This window comes from Chiloscyllium plagiosum, chromosome 8, assembly GCF_004010195.1.
Source record: "Chiloscyllium plagiosum isolate BGI_BamShark_2017 chromosome 8, ASM401019v2, whole genome shotgun sequence".
NCBI lineage: Eukaryota > Metazoa > Chordata > Chondrichthyes > Orectolobiformes > Hemiscylliidae > Chiloscyllium > Chiloscyllium plagiosum.
This window is the reverse complement of record NC_057717.1, coordinates 97,331,252-97,353,368: the sequence shown is the minus strand read 5'-3', so window position 1 is coordinate 97,353,368 and position 22,117 is coordinate 97,331,252.

Sequence of the window (22,117 nt, the reverse complement as noted above, 5' to 3'; positions counted from 1 at the left end):
AAGGTCTAGCACACATTCTGGGAAGGTCTAACCCGCGTTGTGAGATGGTCTAAAACACACTGGGAGAAGATACAATCCACACTGGTAGAAGGTCTAACGCAGTGGGAGAAGGCCAAACACATACTGGGAGAAGGTCTGCCACACTATGGGAGAATGTCTAAACTGCACTGTCGAACGTGTAACTCACACTAGGAGTAGATCGAACACACAGAGGGACAAGGTTGTAAAACTCACTGGGAGAAGGTCTAACGCACACTGGGAGAAGATCTAGCACACACTGGGGCAAGCTCTAATACACACTGGAAACAGGTCTAACGCACACTGGGAGAAGGTCAAACACACACTTGGAGAAGGTCTGACCCACACGGGGAGAAGCTCTAATACACACTGGGATAAGGTCTAACACACACTGGGAGAAGCTCTAACACACACTGGGAGAAGGTCTAACATACACTAGGAGAAGGTGTCACACACAGTGGTTGAAGGATGAACACACACTGGGAGAATATTGAACACAGACTGGGAGAAGCTCTAACTCACACTGTGAGAAGGAATAACACACAGTGGGAGAATGTCTAGCACACACTGGGAGAATATCTAGCACACACTGGGAGAAGGTCTAACACACACTGGGAGAAGGTCTAACCCGCACTGGGAGAAGGTTTAACACACACTGGGAAATGGTTTAACCCGCACTGGGAGAAGGTATAACACACACTGGATGAAGATCTAAACCCGCACTGGGAGAAGGTCTAACACAGATTAGGTGAAGGTCTGCCACACACTGGGTGATGGTTGAATGTGTAAAACACACTGGGAGAAGGTCTATTACAAATTGGGAGAAGGTCTAACACACACTTCAAGAAGATCTAACCCGCACTGGGGGTAGGTTTAACACACACTGGGAGAATGTCTAGCACACACTGGGAGAAGGTCTAACACACACTGGGAGAAGGTCAAACACACACTGGGAGAAGGCATAATACATGCTGGGAGAAGATCTAACACACTGAGAGAAGGTCTAACCTGCACTGTGAGAAGGTCTAATACACACTGGGAGAAGGTCTAATCTGCACTGGAAGAAAGTCGAACACAGACTGGGTGAAGGTCTAACCCACAGTGGAAGAAGGTCTAACACACACTGGGAGACAGTTTAACACTCACTGGGAGAAGGTCTAGCAAACACTAGGAGAGAGTCTAACACACACTGGGAGACAGTTTGACTTGCATTCGGAGAAGGTCTACCCGCAATTGAAGAAGGTCTAACACACATTGGGAGAAGATCTAACACACACTGGGAGAAGGTCTAATCCTCACTTGGAGAACGTCTAGCATACACTCCGAGAAGGTCTAACACACACACTGGGAGAAGGTCTAACACAGAATGTGCGAAGGTCTAACCAACACTGGGAGAAGGTCTAACACTCACTGGGAGAAGGTCAATCCCGCATTGTCAAAGGTCTAACTCACACTGGGAGGTCAAACACACAGAATGGGAAGGTCGAAAGCACACTGGGAAAACATCTAACACACACTGGGAGAAGGAATAATACACACCGGAAGAAGATCTAAACAAAACTAGTAGAAGGTTTAATCCGCACTGGGAGAAGGTCTAGCACAGAATGGGTGAAGGTCTAACCCATGCTGGGAGAAGGTCTAACACTCACTGGGAGAAGATCTAACACACACTGGGAGAATGTCTAACACACACTAGAAGAAGGTCTAACACACACTGGGAGAAGCTCTAACACACACACTGGGCGAAGGTCTAACCCGCACTGTCGAAGGTCTAACTCACCCTGGGAGAAGGTCAAACACATACTGGGAGAAGGTCTAACCCGCACTGTCGAAGGTCTAACTCACCCTGGGAGAAGGTCAAACACACAGAGGGGGAAGATCGATAGCACACTGGGAAAATGTCTAACACACACTGGGAGAAGGAATAATACACACCGGAAGAAGGTCTAACTAAAACTAGGAGAAGGTTTAATCCGCAGTGGGAAAAGGTCTAAAACAGAATGGGTGAAGGTCTAACCCACACTGGGAGAAGGTCTAACACTCACTGGGAGAATATCTAACACACACTGGATGAAGGTTGAACACACATTGGGAGAAGGTAAACACACACTGCAAAAAAGGTCTAACCCACAATGGGAGAAGGTCTAATACACACTGGGAGAAGGTCTAAATCATACTGCGAGAAGCTCTAACACACACTTGGAGAAGTTCTAATCCTCACTGGGAGAATATCCAACACACACTGGAGAAGGTCGAACCCACACTGGGAGAATATCCAACACACACTGGAGAAGGTCTAATGTGCACTGGGAGAGAGTCTAACACACACTGGGAGGAGATGTAACACACACTGGGAGAAGGCCTGACCCATACTGGGAGAATTTCTAACCCACACTGAGAGAGGGTCTAACACACACTGGGTGAAGGTCTAACCCACACTGCGAGAAGCTCTAACCCACACTGCGAGAAGCTCTAACCCACACTGCGAGAAGCTCTAACACATACTGGGAGATCTAAAACACACTGGGGGAAGGTCTAACCCACACTGGGGGAAGGTCTAACACAGACTGGGAGAAGGTCTAACACATACTGGGAGAAGGTCTAACACAGACTGGGAGAAGGTCTAACACATACTGGGAGAAGGTCTAACCTATACTGGGAGAAGGTTTAACCTGCATTGTCGAAGGTCTAACACACACTGGGAGAAGGTCTAAACCGCATTGGGAAAAGGTCTAACACAGAATGGGCGAAGGTCTAACCCACACTGGGACAATGTCTAACATTCACTGGGAGAATATATAACACACACTGTATGAAGATCAAACACACACTGGGAGAAGGTAGAACACACACTGGGATAAAATCTAACCCACACTGGGAGACAGTTTAACACACATTGGGAGAAGGTCTAACCCGCACTGGGAGAAGGTCTGTCACACTCTGGGAGAGAGTCTAACACAGACTGGGAGGAGTTGTAACACAAACTGGGAGAAGGTCTAACTCATACTGGGAGAAGGTGTAATCCACACTGGGAGAAGGTCTTACCACACACTGGGAGAACGTCTAACATACAATGGGGGAATGTCTAACACACAATGGGGGAGGCTCTAACACACACTGGGAGAAGGTCTGACACACACTGGGAGAAGGTCTGACACACACTGGGAGAAGGTCTAACCCAAACTGGGAGAAGGTCTAACACACATAGAACAATACAGCGCAGTACAGGCCCTTTGGCCCTCGATGTTGCGCCGAACATACTGGGAGAATGTCTAACCCACAATGGAAGAAGGTCTAATACACACTGAGGGAGGCTCTAATACACACTGGGAATAGTTCTAGCCCACACTGGGGGAAGGTCTAACCTGCACTGGGAGAAGGTCTACCACACACTGGGAGAACGTCTAACACACACTGGGGGAGTCTCTAACCCACACTGGGGGAGTCTCTAACACACACTGGGAGAAGGTCTAACCTGCACTGGGAGAAGGTCTACCACACACACTGGGAGAACGTCTAACACACACTGGGGGAGTCTCTAACACACACTGGGGGAGTCTCTAACACACAGTGGGGGAAGGTCTAACCCACACTGGGAGAAGGTTGAACACACACTGGGAGAAGCTCTTACACACACTGGGAGAAAGTCTAACCCACACTGGGAGGAGGGATAACCTACATTGGGAGAAGGTCTTACCCACATTTAGAGAAGCCTCAACACACACTGGAAGAAGGTTTAACACACACTGGGAGAATGTCTAACACACACTGGGAGAAGGTCATAGAGTCATAGAGATATATAGCATGGAAACAGACCCTTCGGTCCAACCCATCCATGCCGACCAGATATCCCAATCCAATCTAGTCCCACCTGCCAGCACCCGGCCCATATCCCTCCAAACCCTTCCTATTCATATACCCATCCAAATGCCTCTTAAATGTTACAATTATACCAGCCACGAACATCTGCCTCTAGTCAACTTTCGAAAGTTCTTGCCTAATGCAGTCAAAATTAGCCTTTCTCCAATTTAGAACTTCAACTTATAGATCTGGTCTATCCTTTTCCATCGCTATTTTAAAATAAATAGAAATATGATTGCTGGCCCCAAAGTGCTCCCCCACTGACACCTCAGTCCCCTGCCCTGCCTTATTTCCCAAGAGTAGGTCAGGTTTTGCACCTTCTCTAGTAGGGACATCCGCATACTGAATCAGAAAATTGTCCAGTACACACTTAAAAAATTCCCCTCCATCTAAACCTTTAACACTATGGCAGTCCCAGTCGATGTTTGGAATGTTAAAATCCCCTACCATAACTACCCTATTATTCTTACAGATAGCTGAGATCTCCTTACAAGTTTGTTTCTCAATTTCCCTCTGACTATTGGGGGGGTCTATAATACAATCCCAATAAGGTGATCATCCCTTTCTTATTTCTCAGTTCCACCCAAATAACTTCCCTGGATGTATTTCCAGGAATATCCTCTCTCAGCACAGCTATAATGCTATCGCTTATCAAAAATGCCGCTCCCTCTCCTCTCTTGCCTCCCTTTCTATCCTTCCTTAGCATATTCTGGAACATTAAGCTGCCAATCCTGCTGATCCCTGAGCCATGTTTCCGTAATTGTTATGATATCCCAGTCCCATGTTCCTAATCATGCCCTGAGTTCATCTGCCTTCCCTGTTAGGCTCCTTACATTGAAATAAATGCAGTTTAATTTATTAGTCCTACCTTGTCCCTGCCTGCCCTGACTGTTTGACTCACTTCTGTTCTCAGCTGTACCCGAAAACACATTGGGAGAAGGTCTAACACACACTGGGGGAACATCTAACACAGACTGGAAGAACATCTAACACACTGGGGGAACGTCTAACACACATTGGGGGAGGCTCTAATACACACTAGGAGTAGTTCTAACCCACACTGGGAGGTCAAACCCACATTGGGGGAGAAGCTCTTACACACACCGGGAAAAGGTCTAACACACACTGGGGGAAGGTCTAACACACACTGGGGGAATGTCTAACACACATTGGGGGAGGCTCTAATACACACTAGGAGTAGTTCTAACCCACACTGGGAGAAGGTCAAACCCACATTGGGAGAAGCTCTTATATACACTGGGAGAAGGTCTAACACACACTGGGAGAAGGTCTAACACACACTGGGAGAAGACCTAACATACACTGGGAAAAGCACTAACCCACACCTGGGGAAGGTCGAACACACACTGGGTGATGGAGTCACCAGCACTGGTACAGTGTGGGACAAGGTCCAAGCAGAATTAAGGAGACTGTGAAAAGGTCTGACCAATACTGAGAGGACCAGGACAACTCATGACAGACATGAAGGACAGATCAGACATGATGGCCCTTCTCTGGTTACCCAAATCCCAAAGCACTGAGCATTTGTAAGGGCATACCTTGGGTCTAATCTATTGGCTCTTCACTCAAAGTGCTTCCAGAATGAAGTTCCAGTGAATTCCTTCTTTTGCCTGCTCTCTCCTAAAGCATGGACAATTGCAGTTGAGTCACCTTCAAAGAAATCCCCAGAATTTGAGCTGTGACGCCAGAGCCTTGTTAAAGTGGTGCTCAATGAAAAGATGTTCCCGGAGTTGGGGCTGTGTTCCTTCATACAGAGACTTCCCTCTGTACAGTAGTGCAGAGATTTCGGTGCTTTACTTTTGACTTTTTGTCTTAGTCTGGAAGACTGGCAATATTCTCATTTCTCTTTAATTATCATGGCATCCTTTATAATCTCAGGAATGGTTCCACCATCAAGTGAGACACTGTACTCTGATACAGGTGCTACACGAGACCCGTTCTTTAGCAGCAGCTTGGGAGTGGTACCGGTGTGTCTCAATCTTTAGGCAGTCAAAACAAGGATTAATCAGGATTACCACAGGCCCTTTCTTCCTGCTGCAATTCCTCTTGGCTAAGACACATGGGGAGATATCTAGGTTAGGGTGGATTGGCAGTGTTAAGTTGCCCCATTGTGTCCAGGGTTAGCTGTGGGGAGTGCAGGGTTACAGGGAGTGGGTCTGGGTGGGATGCTCTTTGGAGGGTCAGTGTGGACCCAGTGGGTTGAATGGCCTGCTCCCTCACTGTAGAGATTCTTTGCTTCAAGATTAGAAGAACACAGAGTAGTTTTAGACAATTCATGAGTGAGAAATACCTCACTCTATTTACCTGCTATTGATTGAAATCATTCGAGACTCAACTGATCTCACTTACGAACTTCACTCATCACACAATGCCCAAGATGCTTCTTTCATTCGATTATGGGATGTGGGTGCAGCTGGCCGGGCCCAGCATTTATTACCTGTCTCCATTTGCCCTTCGGGAGATGGTAGTGAGCTGCTTCCTTGAATTGCCAGCTTCTTTCAGGTGGAGAGATCCCCCTTGTTAGGGATACAACTCCAGGATTTTGACCCAGTGACCACGAAGGAACAGCGACTTACTTTCAAATCAGGATGGTGTGTGGCTTGGACAGGAACTTATATGGTTCTTTGAAGTTTGTGTCACATATGGACAGTGTGGTTAAAAATGCTTGCCTTCATTGATCAGTCCTTTTTGACTATAGGGGTTGGGACGTCATGTTGAGGTTGTACAGGACATTGGTGAGGCCTCTTCAATAGGACTGTGTCCAGTTCTAGTCACCCTGTTATAGGGAGGGTATTATTAAACTGCAGAGGGTTCAGAAGAGATTTACCAGGATGTTGCTGGATATGGAAGGTTTGAGTTATAAAGATAGGCTGGAGCATAGGAGGTTGAGAGGCGACTGAACAGAAGTTTATAAAATAATGAGGGGAATCAATAGAGTTGATGGTAGTTGTCTTTTTCCTAGAATGGGAGATTTCAAGACGAGGGGGCACATTTTTAAGGTGAGAGGAGAGAGATTTAAAACACACATGAGGGGCACATCTTTCACATGGTGGGTGTTTCTCGTGTGGAATGAACTTCCTGAGGAAGTGGTGGATATGGGCACAACGTTTAAAAGACATTCAGGTAAGTACATGAATAGGAAAGGTTTGGAGGGATATGGGCCAAGATGGGACTGGTTTAGTTTGGGATTATGTTTGGCATGGACTGGTTGGGCCGAAGGGTCTGTTTCCGTGCTGTAGGACTTGATGGTGTTCCAATGTAAACCTGCTGCTCTTGTCCTTCTGGATGGTAGAGGTCATGGGTTTGCTGTCGAAGGAGCCTCGTTGATTTGCTGCAGTGCATCTTGCAGATGGTATTCGCTGCTGCTATTGTGGGCCAGTATTAGTTTGGTGGAATCTTGAAAGCCCAATCCAGTGGCCTGCTTTGTCCTGAATACTATCGAGTGTTGTTGGAGCTGCACCCATCCAGGGCAAGTGGGGAGCATTCCATCACATCCATCCTGACTTGGGCCTTGTCGATGGTGGACAGGCTTGGGGGAGACAGGAGGTGAGTTTCTCGTCATAGAATTACCCGTTTCTGACCTGCTCTTGTAGCTAAGGCTGGTCCAGTTGAGTTACTGGATTTGGGGAGGGAGTTGCAGATTTCCACCCTCTTTCGGTTGCATTGAGCAGAGTGCAGGGAATGACCTGGGTCATGCCTCAGAAAGGCTCCTTGTCTGTCTTAATTCCATCCCTCCCTCACACTGATCAATAGGACCCTGTACACAAGAGACCTTTAATAACTGGTTTGAATAGGACAGGTGGTTAACATTGGATTATGGTAATGCCTAATGAGATGACACTCAGTGTTCATCCTGAGATTCATTACAGTAAAACCCAAGAGGAGAAAATTAGAATTCCTATAGCATAGGAGCAGGCCACTCGGCCCATTGAATCCACACCATCCGCCCAAAGAACATCCCATCCAGATGGACACCCCTAGCCTATAACTCTTGCATTTCCCATGGCTCACTCACCTAGCCAACACACCCCTGGACACTAGAGGCAACTTAATACGGTCAATCCACCCTAACCTGCACATCTTTGGACCGAGGGAGAACACCCACAGGGAGGATGTGCAAACTCCAGACACAGCTGCGCGAGGGTGGAATCGAACCCAGGTCCCTGACAGTGTGAGGCAGCAGTGCAAATTACTGAGCCACTGTGCTACCTGTTCAACTGGGCCAAAATGGGTGGGGGGAGGGGGGGTGGCCTTCCCAAGTCCCATTGCTGGTTAGGATTTTGCCAGTTGGAACTTTTACCCTATCAAACTGCGAACGGAAATCGTATTAGTGCACGAGATACATTGAAAACTGACGTACCCACGCCCCCATAGTCTGCGCAGGTTGGCCTGGGCTCTCAACGCCGTGCCAATCTGGCAATTGAGTTTCTATCCAAAATAACCTGCACTTCTCATAGACCAACATCTGCCAAAGGGTTGAGGTAATGTGCATCAGGGACATTGAGGATCGCGATCACTGTCGGAATATTCAGCACACGTGTTTAAGGTGTGATCTAATACAGGTGTTTGACATGATTCATGGATTGGACATAGTCGGCAGGGAGAAACTATTTTTCCTGTTGGGGGAAGAGTCCGCAATCAGGGGTCGGAAACTGAAAAAGAGAGGGAGGCCATTCAGATGTGATGTCAGCCAGCTCGTTCTCCCGCAAAGGCTTCTGGGAATCTGAAGCTGTCTCCACAAACAAGGTCATTGAGGTGATGGATGAGGGGACCAATTGAGAAGTCTGGGTCTGGGATTCATACATCTCTAGATTAGAGTGGTGCTGGAAAAGCACAGCAGGTCAGGCAGCATCCGAGGAGTAGGAAAATTCATACATCTCTGTCAGGCAAGCATTGTGAGTGTTGTGGAACCAAAACAGTTTGATGGCACTAAGCTATGGTCTAATTGAATGGTACAGCAATCTCAAAGGGCTGAATGGCCTCCTCCTGTGCCTCTGCCCTGCTTTCTCCTTTTATTTGAGAACCATAGAATCCCTGCAGTGTTGGAAGAGGCCATTTGGCCCATCAAACCGCACTGCCCCTCTGGAGACCTTTCTGCCCAGACCCACCCTCCCTATCCAATCCCTGACACCCTGCACTTCCCATGGCTAATCCACCTAGCCTACACATCCCTGGACACGAGGGGCAGTTTATGATGGCCACTTCATTTAACCTGCACATCTCTGGGAGGAAACTGGAGCATCCAGAGGAAACCCACACAGACGCGGTGGGAACGTGCAAACTCCGCACGGACAGTCCCCCCGAGGCTGGAATTGAACCCGGGTCTGAAAGGAAAGTGTTTTGTTGAGGAACAGTAGGAAAATGGGCCAAATGGTCTTCTTCTGTGTTGTAAGGCTTCAGAAATTGACAAAACGTGCTCGAATGTCATGGTGATAGAGCGATGGCAGACATTATAGCCTTTCCCGAACCCTGGCTCTGAGGCCATTAATAACTGAGAATCCACCACCTGGGCACCATCACTGCTCTGTAAGGTGCTGGGATGGTGCCCTTAACAAGTTTATTCACCCACAGGACAACGGCATCGCTAGCTGGGCCAGCATTTATTGCCCCATCCCTAATTGCCCAGAGGGCAAGTAAGAATCAACCACATTGCTGTGGGTCTGGAGTCACATGTAGGCCAGACCAGGTAAGGATGGCAATTTCCTTCCTTAAATGGCATTAGTGAATCAGATGGGTTTTTCCAACAATGGAGTCACTCTTAATTCTAGACTATTTTCTTTGAAATGTTGGATTCAAATTCCAAGCAGCTGCCATGTTGGGAATCGAACCCGGGTCCCCAGAACCATTACCTGCGTCTCTGGATTAACAGTCAAAAGGTGTGGTGCTGGGAAAGCACAGCCGGTCAGGCAGCATCTCTGGATTAAGACTCCAGCCATAACACCATTAGGCCATCACTTTCAGCAAGCCTGTGGTCAGGCTACCTCACGGCATGACTCCTGATGAAGGGCTCCGGCCCAAAACGTCGATTCTTCTGCTCCTCGGATGCTGCCTGACCTGCTGTGCTTTTCCAGCACCACATACTCTCGACTCTGATCTCCAACATCTGCAGAGCTCACTATCTCCTACCTCATGGCACTCCGTGGGTTAACAGGAGGCACCCGGCTGGAAGTCATCTCTCCAGCTTTTAGTTTCTCACGGTAAGGTGCAGCCCCCTTTACCAAGGTCGATTCGTGAAGGCAGAGAGGGAAGGCCGAGTGGGTAGAAGCAGGGGTGGTGGGGTGGGGTGGTGTGGGGGGAATTAGTGTTGGGATGTGTGAGTGTGTGTGTGCGTGTTTGGATTGGACGGCCGGGTTGTTTGGTGAACGAGTAAAGTGAGCCGTTGGCGGGAGATTGAGGTGCGGGAGCGGTGGGGGTGGGGAGGGACGTGGTGGTTGGGGGGGGGAGGGGAGAGAGAGCCCGGGACACACTCCACCCAGTCCGTGACTCACTCACGTTGCTAAGCCGTGACTCATCGCTTCTGCCGGGACAAGAGCTCCCAACAGCACAGGGGAGGACACAGATTAGCTGGGACAGGTGCTGGCAAAAGAAGGTGGTTCAAGCAAATGCAGCTCAAAGAGAGCCAGGAACAACCTCCCAAACCAAACAGCCTTTATTTTAACCCTCTGTGGGCCCTCACGTGATCAAAAGCCTCCCTTTTCACAGTCGGATTTCGATTGAATTTCCACTTCCTTTATTCAGCCTCATGGGGCCCAGGTTTCCTGCTCCGGCTTTTCATCACTAAGAGTGCTTTCACTGCGGTCTATTAACCATATTTCAACAGAGGAGGGACCTGACTGCACTCCTATTAAGCATTTCCTCTCGCTAATTCTGGATCCTTTCTCTTTGAAGAAAGTTTCCATGCTGGAAAAATCCCTTGGCAAAAAAATACTTACACCAAACGGGATGTGGAATTTGGAGGAGAGGATTTGAATCTTTGCAGACTCAAGCAGTCTTCAGCTGGACAGAGGCCTAGGTGGGGGTGCTGGGGGGGGGAGGGGTTTATTCTCTTTTGAAAAACAGCAAAGACTCATGGTGCAGATGTGGGCACTGCTGGCGAAGTCAGGGTTTATTTCTCGTTGCACTTGAGAAGATGAGTCACTTTCTTGCATCCAGCTAAGGGGCAGTTATGAGTCAGTCACATCACTGTAGGTCTGGAGATTTCTTTCATTCACTCATGGGATGTCGACGTTTCTGGCCAGGCCCAGCATTTTATTGCCTGTCCTTAATTGCCCAGAGGGCAGTTAAGAGTCAACCATAGAGATTTACAAGATCATGAGGGGCACGGATAGGATAAATAGATGAGGTCTTTTCCCTGAGATGGGGGGAGTCCAGAACTAGAGGGCGTAGGTTTAGGGTGAGAGGGGAAATATATAAAAGAGACCCAAGAGGCAACCTTTTCACTCAGAGGGTAGTATGTGTATGGAATGAGCTGCCAGAGGAAGTGGTGGAGGCTGGTACAATTGCAACATTTAAGAGGCATCTAGATGGGTATATGAATAGGAAGGGTTTGGAGGGATATGGGCCGGTGGTGGCAGGTGGAACTAGATTGGGTTGGGATATCTGGTCAGCATGGACAAGTTGGACCGAAGGGTCTGTTTCCATGCTGTAAACCTCTATGACTCTGTGACACATTGCTGTGGGTCTGGAGTCACATGTTGGCCAGACCAGCTAAGGATGGCAGTTTCCTTCCCTAAAGGACATAAGTGAACGAGACGGGTTTTGTTTTCCTGCAATAGTCATTTTTAGGACCCTTGATTCCAGATTCTTTCATTGAATTCAAATCCCCCACCATCTGCCCTGGCAGGATTTGAACCCAGGTGCCCAGAACATTAGCTGAGTTTCGGGATTAACAGTCTAGCGATAATGCCATGAGGTCATTGCCTCCCCTTGAGTCTGGAGTCACGTGGAGAACCACTGGGGAAGGATGATCGATTTATTTCCCTGAAAGGCCTTTAGCGAACCAGATGGATTTTTCAAATGACATTCCAACACAAGTCGTTCCGCTATAATGCCAATTTCCCGTAATGCGGTTTACAAACTGTTTCTAACTCGCAAACTTTTAAAATGTGTGTTGGCTGTAATGCCATTACATTGCCAACACTTTAAGCGCAGTTGCTAACCATTGCGTTACAGAAGATCTACCTGGAGCCTAACCGTCACTAGCTTTTCATTCCTTGTTTAGTCATCCACTGAATTCAATGCTCAAACTACCATGGTGAGATCTGAACTCCTAACTATAGCTTCTCATCTCTGTCATCTGGGACTGATCCAAGGGAATGGACCCGTCCTCTTTGCTTCCTTCAGTACCTTGCGTGTCCAAGTGAAGGACCCCAGACATTATCTGGGTGTCTAGTGCCAACATACCCCTGCTTCTCTATTCAATACAAATAAAAAGCCGGTTTTACTGGGAGTTGGTATGCTGCTCCATCCGTCAGAAATTTACCTGTACCTTGACTAATGTCATCTACTGTATCTGTTGCACCCAGTGTGGTCTCCTCTACATTGGGGAGACAGGACACCCTGTTTGCAGGTCATTTCAGAGAACATATCTGGGACACCCACACCAACTAACCCCACTGCCGCGTGGCTGAACACTTCAACTCCCCCTCCCACTCCATCAAGGACATGCAGGTCCTGGGCCTCCTCCACCGCCAATCTGTTACCACCTAACGCCTGGAGGAGGAACGCCTCATATTCCGCCTTGGGACGCTGCAATCACACGGGATCAATGTGGATTTCACCAGTTTCCTCATTTCCCCTCCCCCCACATTATCCCAGTCCCAAGCCTTCAACTTGGCACCGCCCCACTGACCTGTCCATCACTCCCTACTCTGACCTATTGCCTTCATCCACCTACTGCTTTCCCAGCTACCTCCCCTCAACTCCACCCCCGTCCCATTTATCTCTCAGCCCCGACCCATAAGCCTCATTCCTGATGAAGGGCTTATGCCCGAAACGTCGATTCTCCTGCTCCTCAGATGCTGCCTGACCTGCTGTGCTTTTCCAATAACACACTCTTGACTCTGATCTTCAGCATCTGCAGTCCTCACTTTCTCCTACATCTCAGAGAGGTCAGGGAAATGGACAATAGGATGCTAATACCATCCCCACCTGTCAGCCAAAAGGAAACAGATAAACTGAAGGTCATTCTTTCTCCATGTGCCAACAATCACTCACTAGCAAAAGGAAACACAGCTAAAGGATTTCACCAAACAGGCATCTGCTCCCATTATCAATGACCTACTGTCTATGCTTCACCTGCAACTTAGAGAAACGGATCTGTGCATCTCTTAACTTGTATAATTTTAGGGATCCATTTCTCCTTTTTCATGCGTGCTTGGGCCTGTGTCTGGCTACGTGCGACACTACTATTTTTTTTCTCACATTTACTGGCGAATTAACTTTCATTCAATCAAGAAAGCCTAGGGTGCCTCACGGCGCCAGGGACCCGGGTTCGATTCCACCCTTGGGGGACCGTCTGTGTGGGTTTGCACATTCTCCCTGAGGTTTTCCACCCACAGTCCAAAAAAATGCAGGTCAGGTGGATTCATAGAACCCTTACAGTGTGGAAAATGAGCCATTAGGCCCAACAAGTTCACATTGACCCTCTGAAGAGTAACCCATTCCCCGATATTAACCCCTGACTAATGCACCTAACTTATGCATCCCTGAACACTATGGGCAATTTAGCACGGCCAATCCACCCTAACCTGCACATCTTTGGACTGTGGGAGGAAACCGGAGCACCCAGAGGAAACCCACCCAGACATGGGGAGAATGTGCAAACTCCGCACAGACAGTCGCCCGAGGCTGGAATCGAACCCGGGACCCTGGCGCTGTGAGGCAGCAGTGCTTACCACTGAGCCACCATGCCATCCTATTGGCTATACTAAATTGCCCATAGTGTCCACGGATGTGCAGGGTGGGTGGGAAATGCAGGGGCTTGGTTGGGATCCTTGTTGGAGAGTTGGTGTGGACTCGACAGGCTAAATACCCTCTTCCTGTACTGTGGGGGCTCTATGATTAAATTGGCCTCTTGAAATTCATTTGTCTCTGGGACAAAGATATGAACAGGAGAACGGATCCTGTTAAATTCACCTTGCTGTGACCAAATGAGCAGGTGGATAAATAAAGGAGAGAGTTCATCCCTCCTGACATAGGTTAACAACTTGGGCGTATCCGTCTGGAGTTGTAATAACTTGGGGAACCTTGCTCAATGTCTAGTTGAGATAGGGAGAACCTGTTTGTTGAGTGAAGCACCATTTAACTTCAATTTTGAGGGTGGATATGCATGAAGATTCAGGAAGAATCCCACTGTATCTTCTTATCTCCTAAACAGGTCAAGCTTGATTCTTTAACATGTCAGAATCGGTTCAGAGGTAGCATTCCTGGGGTCAGAGAGTGTATGATACAGGATGAGACACGTCAAGGTGATAATGAGGGAGTGCTGTCCTTTCAGATTGAATCAGAGTCTCGTTTGCTTTTTTTTTGTGTGAGTATGCATCTTTTAAATTGATGTGCATCCACACTGAAAACTTCTCAGGCAGATTACCACTTACAAAAAGGACATCCCCTCTGCCAAATACAGAGGCATAGCCATGTGTAACCATCGGAACTGAACCGAATATAATCCGTCAGATTTTTCCCAGTCAGATACGATCAGTGACGTGATTTTTGTAACCATCTCTAGATTTAATCACAAAACAAGACTCAAATTGAAACTTGCTGCCCTAACCTTCAACTGCAGGAACCCTGCAGCGAGTAACTCACTCTCCAAAGCCTGGCTAACATCTACAAGGCAGATGTCGAGTGGAATACTCCCCACTTGCCCTGGATGTGTGGAGCTTCAACAACACTCAGAAAGCTCGACACCATCCAGGACAAAGCAGCCCGCTTAACTGGCAGTCCGCTCACTCCCCTCAGTGTCTAGTTCCCTCGATCACTGGTGCAAAGTGGCTGCAGGGGTGGTTTTGCCAACGATGCCAACACCCCACAAAGGAATAACGCAGAAAACCAGACAAGATGCATTGTAGCAACCCCATTGAGCACCCTTTGACAAATCCTTTCAAACCCATGACCTCGCAGCTGAAAGGCCAATGAAGAGGAACAACATGAATTGCGAGTTGCCTTCGCTTTCACTGGATTGAAATTCCGAACCTCCCTTCCTAACAGTTCGGTGGCTCACTGGAGGTGGTGATGGCCTGGTGGCATCATTGTTGGACCATTAATCCAGAGGCACAGACCATGTTCTGGAGTTCAAATCCTGCTGCTTAGAATATTAGACTTCCTCCAGTGTGGAAACAGGCCCTTTGGCCCAACAAGTCCACACCGACCCTCTGAAGAGTATCCCACCCAGACCCATTCCCCTATTTCTCTACATTTCCCCTGACTAATACACCTAACATTATGGGCAATTTAGCCTGGCTAACCTGCACATCTTTGGACTGTGGGAGGAAACTGGAGCACCTGGAGAAAACCCACACAGACACAGGGAGGATGTGCAAACTCCACACAGACTGTTACCCGAGGCTGGAATCGAACCCGGGCCCCTGGTGCTGTGAGGCTGTAGTACTAACCACTGAGTCACCATGCCACCCCCATTTTTCCTTTTGTTTCTTTTTTCATTTTTAAAATTATTTTTCTTCTTTTTATAAATTTCTTTCTTTTCTCCCCTTCTCCCTCACCTTCCCCACTCTTCCCAATCCCCTTCCACTTTTCCATCCGTCCCCTTTTCCTACACTCTTCTCTACTTCCTTCACCCATAATCTACCAACCCCGTTCTCCCAGTTGCACTTCTCCTCCGCCTCCCCACTGCCCTGCCCTCATCCAGCTCACCCTCTGATACCCTTCTCCCCCTACAGCCGATGGTGGAATTTGAATTCAATTTTTCAAAATCTGGAACGAAGGATCAAATGATGACCATGAGTCCATTGTTGGATAAAACCCATCTGGATCACTCATACCCTTTAGGGAAGGAATCTGCCATCCTTACCTGGTCTGGCCTCCATATGACTGCAGACCTACAGCAATGTGGTTTACCCTTAACCACCCTCTGGGCAATTAGGGATGGGCAATAAATACTGGGCCTGGCCAGTGACACCCTCATCCCGTGAATGAATTTTTAAAAAACTCAAAGAACTGCAGGAGATCTAAGAAGGCAGCTCTTTACATGACTTGATGTCAAGCTGTGTGATCCTATGGATCACCTTGGGGTGTTTAGTTCCACCGAAGGTGCTATATATATGCAATTGTTGTTGCAGTTGTATGGATCCTGACTCGGTACCTTAACCAGGTTTGGCTATAACCCCACTGTTGTCCAAAATGAGTTCCTTAACAATGCCATTTTGGTAATCATTCCATTTCTAATGATTGGTTAAGAAGTGTAAGCAATGCGTCATCATTGGACACATGACCCACACTTCTATGAGTGAACTTTAACCTTTCTGTGCCTTGGCAAGATAAATATTGGGAGTTTGAGTGTGTTTTGAACCTTGTGTGTGCTTTCTTTCTTTGGTTTTGGATGTTTGTTCAGTAAGCATCATGTGAGGTCGTGTGTATGTGTGCGTGCACACGTGTGTGAGTGCGTGACTCTGAGAGTTTAGGTGTGTGTGTGTGTGGTGGGGGGAGGGGTGGCGTGTATGTGAGAATGTGTGTATGTGAGAAAGTGTGTGTGTCTGTATGTCTGTGTCTGTTAGGGTAAGTGTGTGTTTGTGAATCTGTGTGTGTATGTGTCTGTGTGTGTGTATGTGGGTGTGCCTGTGTATGTGTGTGCCTGTGAGTGTGTGTGTGTCAGTACCCTGGAGCACATGGTTAACATCTTGTAATTGTTGCTAGCTCTTTGACTGGCTGGTGATTTGAACCAGCCAACCCTAGAGTGAGACATGGGGGTAATTATGTCTGTCCAGGGGGATAGCAGTGGAGATTCCGCCCCCCCCCCCCTCCTCCTCCCTCCAACATCAGGGAACTCCCCAGGTGCTGCTCTCTGCAATTTCAAACAACAAACCATCGCAGAGATCCAGTTTGATGAGGGGGCAGCAATACAGCAAATGCGCCAGTAAATCAGAGATTAAGAAATGCAGAAATTTGAGGGAGCACTTTCAGAAATTCAGCAAGGCCCTGTAAAAACCCTCGTGGGGCTTGTAGGGACATATAGGAAAGTTTATGATTCAAATATCTGTCTATTTGTAAATGTCTTGTGTCCCTATCTTATAGATACTTAATATATACATGCACCATATCATTTAAGTGTACAATGATTTACCTAGATGTGTCTATGTTATAGGAAACAATTCAAGGTCCATTACCAAATAAAGAAATAAAGGAATGCCTTGCATTTCTAAATCACTGCTGTATATCTGTGTAAGTATGGGGGGACTGTCACTTTAAAAGCCCGATCACATGATCATGTGATCTATGTACTGTTCATGTCATTGGCCGTTTTGGGTGGATAAACAGCTCTGTCTAACCTCACTGCCTGTCGGGTGAACACCTCCCTCATTAAGCTCCTGCTGTTGAAAGCTTTGGGCTCCTGGTCCTACTTGCAACTTAACAATCGTAACCTCAAGATGTTACTTTTGCAAGTGCTTCCCAAGATGTGGAAAACGAGGCAGCCAATGTTTTGCATCTACCTCTCGCAAGCAACAATGTAGCAAAGACCAGATGACCGGATTCTCTTCATAAGATTTGCCCAGGAGAATTCCCCTGGTTTTCCTTGAGCCTCATTCCTGACGAAGGGCTTATGCCCGAAACGTCGATTCTCCTGCTCCTCAGATGCTGCCTGACCTGCTGTGCTTTTCCAGTGTTGCACTCTGATCTCCAACATCTGCAGTCCCCACTTTCTCCTTTTCCTTGAACGTGCCTTGTGAAACCTATTACATCCACCAAGAGTGTGCAGAGAGACCCGAAGGGAGCCTCTCTCTCAGTATTACGTGGTAGTATCTGTTTACAGCCTTCATTCCAAATCTCCAAACAGAGGCCTGAGCCCACAGCCTCCCATGTTAGAGGCAAGGTTGCTACTGGGTCACAGCAGATGCTGGTCAATGAATCAGATCCTCTAGATTTCTGGAAATACTTAACACTGGTTGCAATTGTGTGCCTGACAGGTTGACCTTGAATACCATAGGCTTTATTGTTGTCAGTTCATAGGAATAGGAGTAGACCATTCAGCTCATCAAACCTGACTGCGGTTCGATACCACCTTCAAACACTTCAGTGTTTTTTTACTCACTCCATCACCATGTCCCTATTAACCACTGGCTCACTATTGGAGCTCTTTTGTTGAGTGTTCAATGCCTTCCATTCGAAACACAGTTCCGTCGTTTCAGCTCCTGCTCCACCTTTTTCGTTGTTCTTCTGCCAAGATCTATTCCATCCCGCAACAACCTTCCAAGGAAGACAAGGAATAGGAGCAGACCCTAGGCATCATCAAGCCAGCTCTGCCCTGCTCAATCACAGCTAATCCTGAGCTTCAACTGATTCCCAGAGAGACTAAAACTCTTAAATATATTCCATCAAGGAGCGCTCTTATGCTTGAGAATTTCAAAGATTTACATCCCTCTGAGTGAAGTAATTTCCCCTCATCTCAGTCCTAAATGATTGACCCCTTAGGATAAATAGTCAAGGTTTTTTCCCTGGGGTGGGGGAGTCCAGAACTAGAGGGCATAGGTTTAGGGTGAGAGGGGAAAGATTTAAAAGGGTCCGAAGGGGCAACCTTTTCACGCAGAGGGTGGTGTGTGTATGGAATAAGCTGCCAGAGGAAGTGGTGGAGGATGGTACAGTTACAACATTTAAAAGGCATCTGGATGCGTATATGAATAGCAAGGGCTTAGAGGGATATGGGCCGGGTGCTGGCAAATGGGAGTAGGGTAGGTTAGGACATCTAGTCGGCATGGACGGATTGGACCAATGGGTCAGTTTCCGTGCTGTGCATCTCTATGACTCTAAGATTCTTACCTTGTGACCCCTGTGTTTTAGACTCCCCACCAATGAAATTGATCTCCCAACCTCCATCCTATTAAGCCCCTTCAGACTTTAAACATTTCAATGAGATCACGTCTAATTCTTTGAATCTCTGGTGCACATAGCCGCAATTTGCTCAGTCTCTCATCATAAAATAGCCCCGCATCCCAATGGACGGTTTACAGATCCTTCAATACATCCCCTTCAACGCCAGTACAAACTTCCTTAAATGTAGAGACACAACTCAACCACAAGGTACGAGGAACCAGGCTAACATGATCCCTTTTGCTTCAGGTAGCCAAAAGATATTAAGACAAAACAATTTAGTCCGAGGCACCGTTTTTGATGTGAGCACCCATAACTTCATCCTTGGGCTTCATCACAGGAGCAGCTCATCTCTCCACCTCCTCTCACCTTACCCCGCCATGAGAAAAGTCCCTTTGGCAGCTCACTGTCACCAAGACTGCAATGGGTTCTGGGATAGGTGGCACGTGGCCAGAGAGTGAGGCTGTGGTTGCTGGGAAACTGTAGCCGGGGTGAGATTGAGAGCTCCTCCTTTCCTCGCCTCCGCTCAGGGATTTTGAAAGGAATAACTTATCGTCGATCCCAGCATTCCCAGAGTGTTGGGCTGCTGAAGAATCTGGGCTAAGCTAGGCCTGAGGGCTGAAGGAACCCAGGCCAAAACTGGGCAGGCCTCAGGCCTAGCTTAGCCCAGATTCTTCAGCATCCTAGGTTCCCGGAACCTGTCGAAGTAGGCCTGAGGGCTGAAGGAACCCAGGCCAAAACTGGGCAGGCCTCAGGCCTACTTCGACAGGTTCCGGGAACCTAGGCCTGTGTTAGGTGGCTGCTCTTGACGCCCAAAAGAGAAAAAGCCTTGCCACCTATCCCAGAAATCTAGCTGCAGGGTTGATCGAGTCATTCAGCATGGAAACAGATTCTTCGGTCCAAGCAGTCCATGCCAACCATGTTCCCAAACTGAACTAGTCCCACTTGCCTGCGTTTGGCCCAATCCCACTAAACCTTTCCTCTTCATGTAGCTGTCCAAATGTCTTTTAAATGTTGTAACCGTACCTGCAGCTCATCTGGCAGTTGATTCCACACACGCACCACCCTCTGTGTGGAAAAGTTGTCCCTCAGGTTCCTTTCAAATCTTTCCACTCTCACCTTAAACCTATGCCCTCAAGTTTTGAACTCGCCTACCCTGGGGAAAAGACCTTGGCTATTCACCTTATCTATGCCCCTCAAGATTTTGTAAACCTCTATAAGGGCACCCCTCAACCTCCTACGCTCCAGGAAGAAAAGTCCCAGCTGTCCAGCTTCCCCTTAAAACTCAAACCTTCTAGTCCTAGTAACATCATTGTCAACCTTTTCTGCGCCCTTTCCAATTTGAATTGAATTGAATTAGCTTTATTGTCACATAAGTACAGTGAGAAGTTTACAAGTCGCTCTGTACAATGCCATCTTAGATACAAAGTACCTAGGTTCAGATTTTGAAGAGAAAGTTCTTCAGAAAATAAATTAGAAAAATAAAGAATGAAAAGTCCAGCATTACAGACTTTCAAAAGTAAAAAAAAATCACAGTAATAATTTCAAAAAAATATGGAAATAAAAGCTCAGAGCGATAATACAATAAAGGGAAAATTTACATTTAAAAAAAAACAAGATTTTAAGACAAGAATTAAATTAAGAATTTAAGAAAATCCTTCTTGGAACAGGGCGACCAGAACTGTACACAGTACTACAAAAGGAAAAACCAGTTCAGACCAGTAGAATACCAGTTCCCAATCTGGTTTTGAACTGGTCTCAGACAGATTCTACTGGAGCTGGCCAAATGATTAGTAATTGAACTGAATGCCCCAGAAATCCAGCAGGGAATCCCAGTTGCTGCACAGGCACTCAATAATTGTCAGCTGGGGCTCCTTCAGAAATGTCCAGCTCACCTCAATAGTGGGCGTGTTTGCAATATTCTCCTCAACAAAAGCAATGAAAAGATTATTTCGCTATCTCTGTCCTGCACTGTGTTCCTTATCAAGATTACGCTGTAGATACCAGGCGTTTTGCAATGTTTCTCTGGGCTGCTGACCCTGTCTAACCGGATGCACTAAAACTCTGTCAACTGAAACCACCCCTCACAATGCCTCTCCACAAATTCCAACAACTCCCCCCACTTACCCCAGCAACTTCGGATCCCACGTCCCTCCAAGGGTTACGAGGAAAGGACAAGAAAATGGTTGCGAGGAATATCGGACCAGCAACGATCATATCAATGGTGGAGCCGGCTTGAGGGGCTGAATGGCCTACTGTAGTTCCTATTTCTTATGCTTTATGGTCTCAACATTTCAACTATTGCTTCTTGACCTCCCCCTACCACGCCCACCCCCCCCACCACCAATGATTGGTTCACATTTGCCATCCCCACAATTTCTACACCAAGATAACAGATTCAACACTTACCAATTCTACCTTCATGTCTTTAAGTCATGTTGTATAATGAGCCCCGAAATTGTTGTCCTGCAATAATTTGCCAGCCCTAGGGTCAACGCAACAGTGGGTGACATGGACACTGGGCAGGGGGATGGGGGTGCGTTGTGACCTTTTAGGGACGGGTTCCCGAACAAACCCCTTCCACCTGTTGTGTGGCCTTGTTGTACTATCATCAACATGGTGGCAGGAATGGCTTTCCCTGCCTTAACAGCACAATCAAGCCCAATGGCTTTCCTGAGCTCTGTACCCAGCTCAGGAACCACCAATAGAAATTGTAAATGAATGGTGAATCCTCATATTGAAGCGACAATCACGGAATTGTTTTGGAAGGAGACTGTTGGCCCCATCAGGTCTGTCCCATTGCTCTGAGCATTTTTGACTTAGTATCATTCTCCTGCCTTTTCCCCGTCACCCCTGTGTGTCATAGACTCATAGAGATGTACAGCACAGAAACAGATCCTTCAGTCCAACTCATCCATGCTGACCAGATATCCTAACCTTATACAGTCCCATTCGCCAGCACTTGGCCCATATCCCTCTAAACCCTTCCTATTCATACACCCAGCCAGATGCCTTTTAAATGCTGTAATTGTACCAGCCTCCACCACTTCCTCTGGCAGCTCATTCCATACCTATCACCCTCTGCGTGAAAAAGTCACCCCTTGGGTCTCTTTAATATCTTTCCCCTCTCACCCTCTAAACCTATGCCCTCTAGTTCTGGACTCCCCCACCCCAG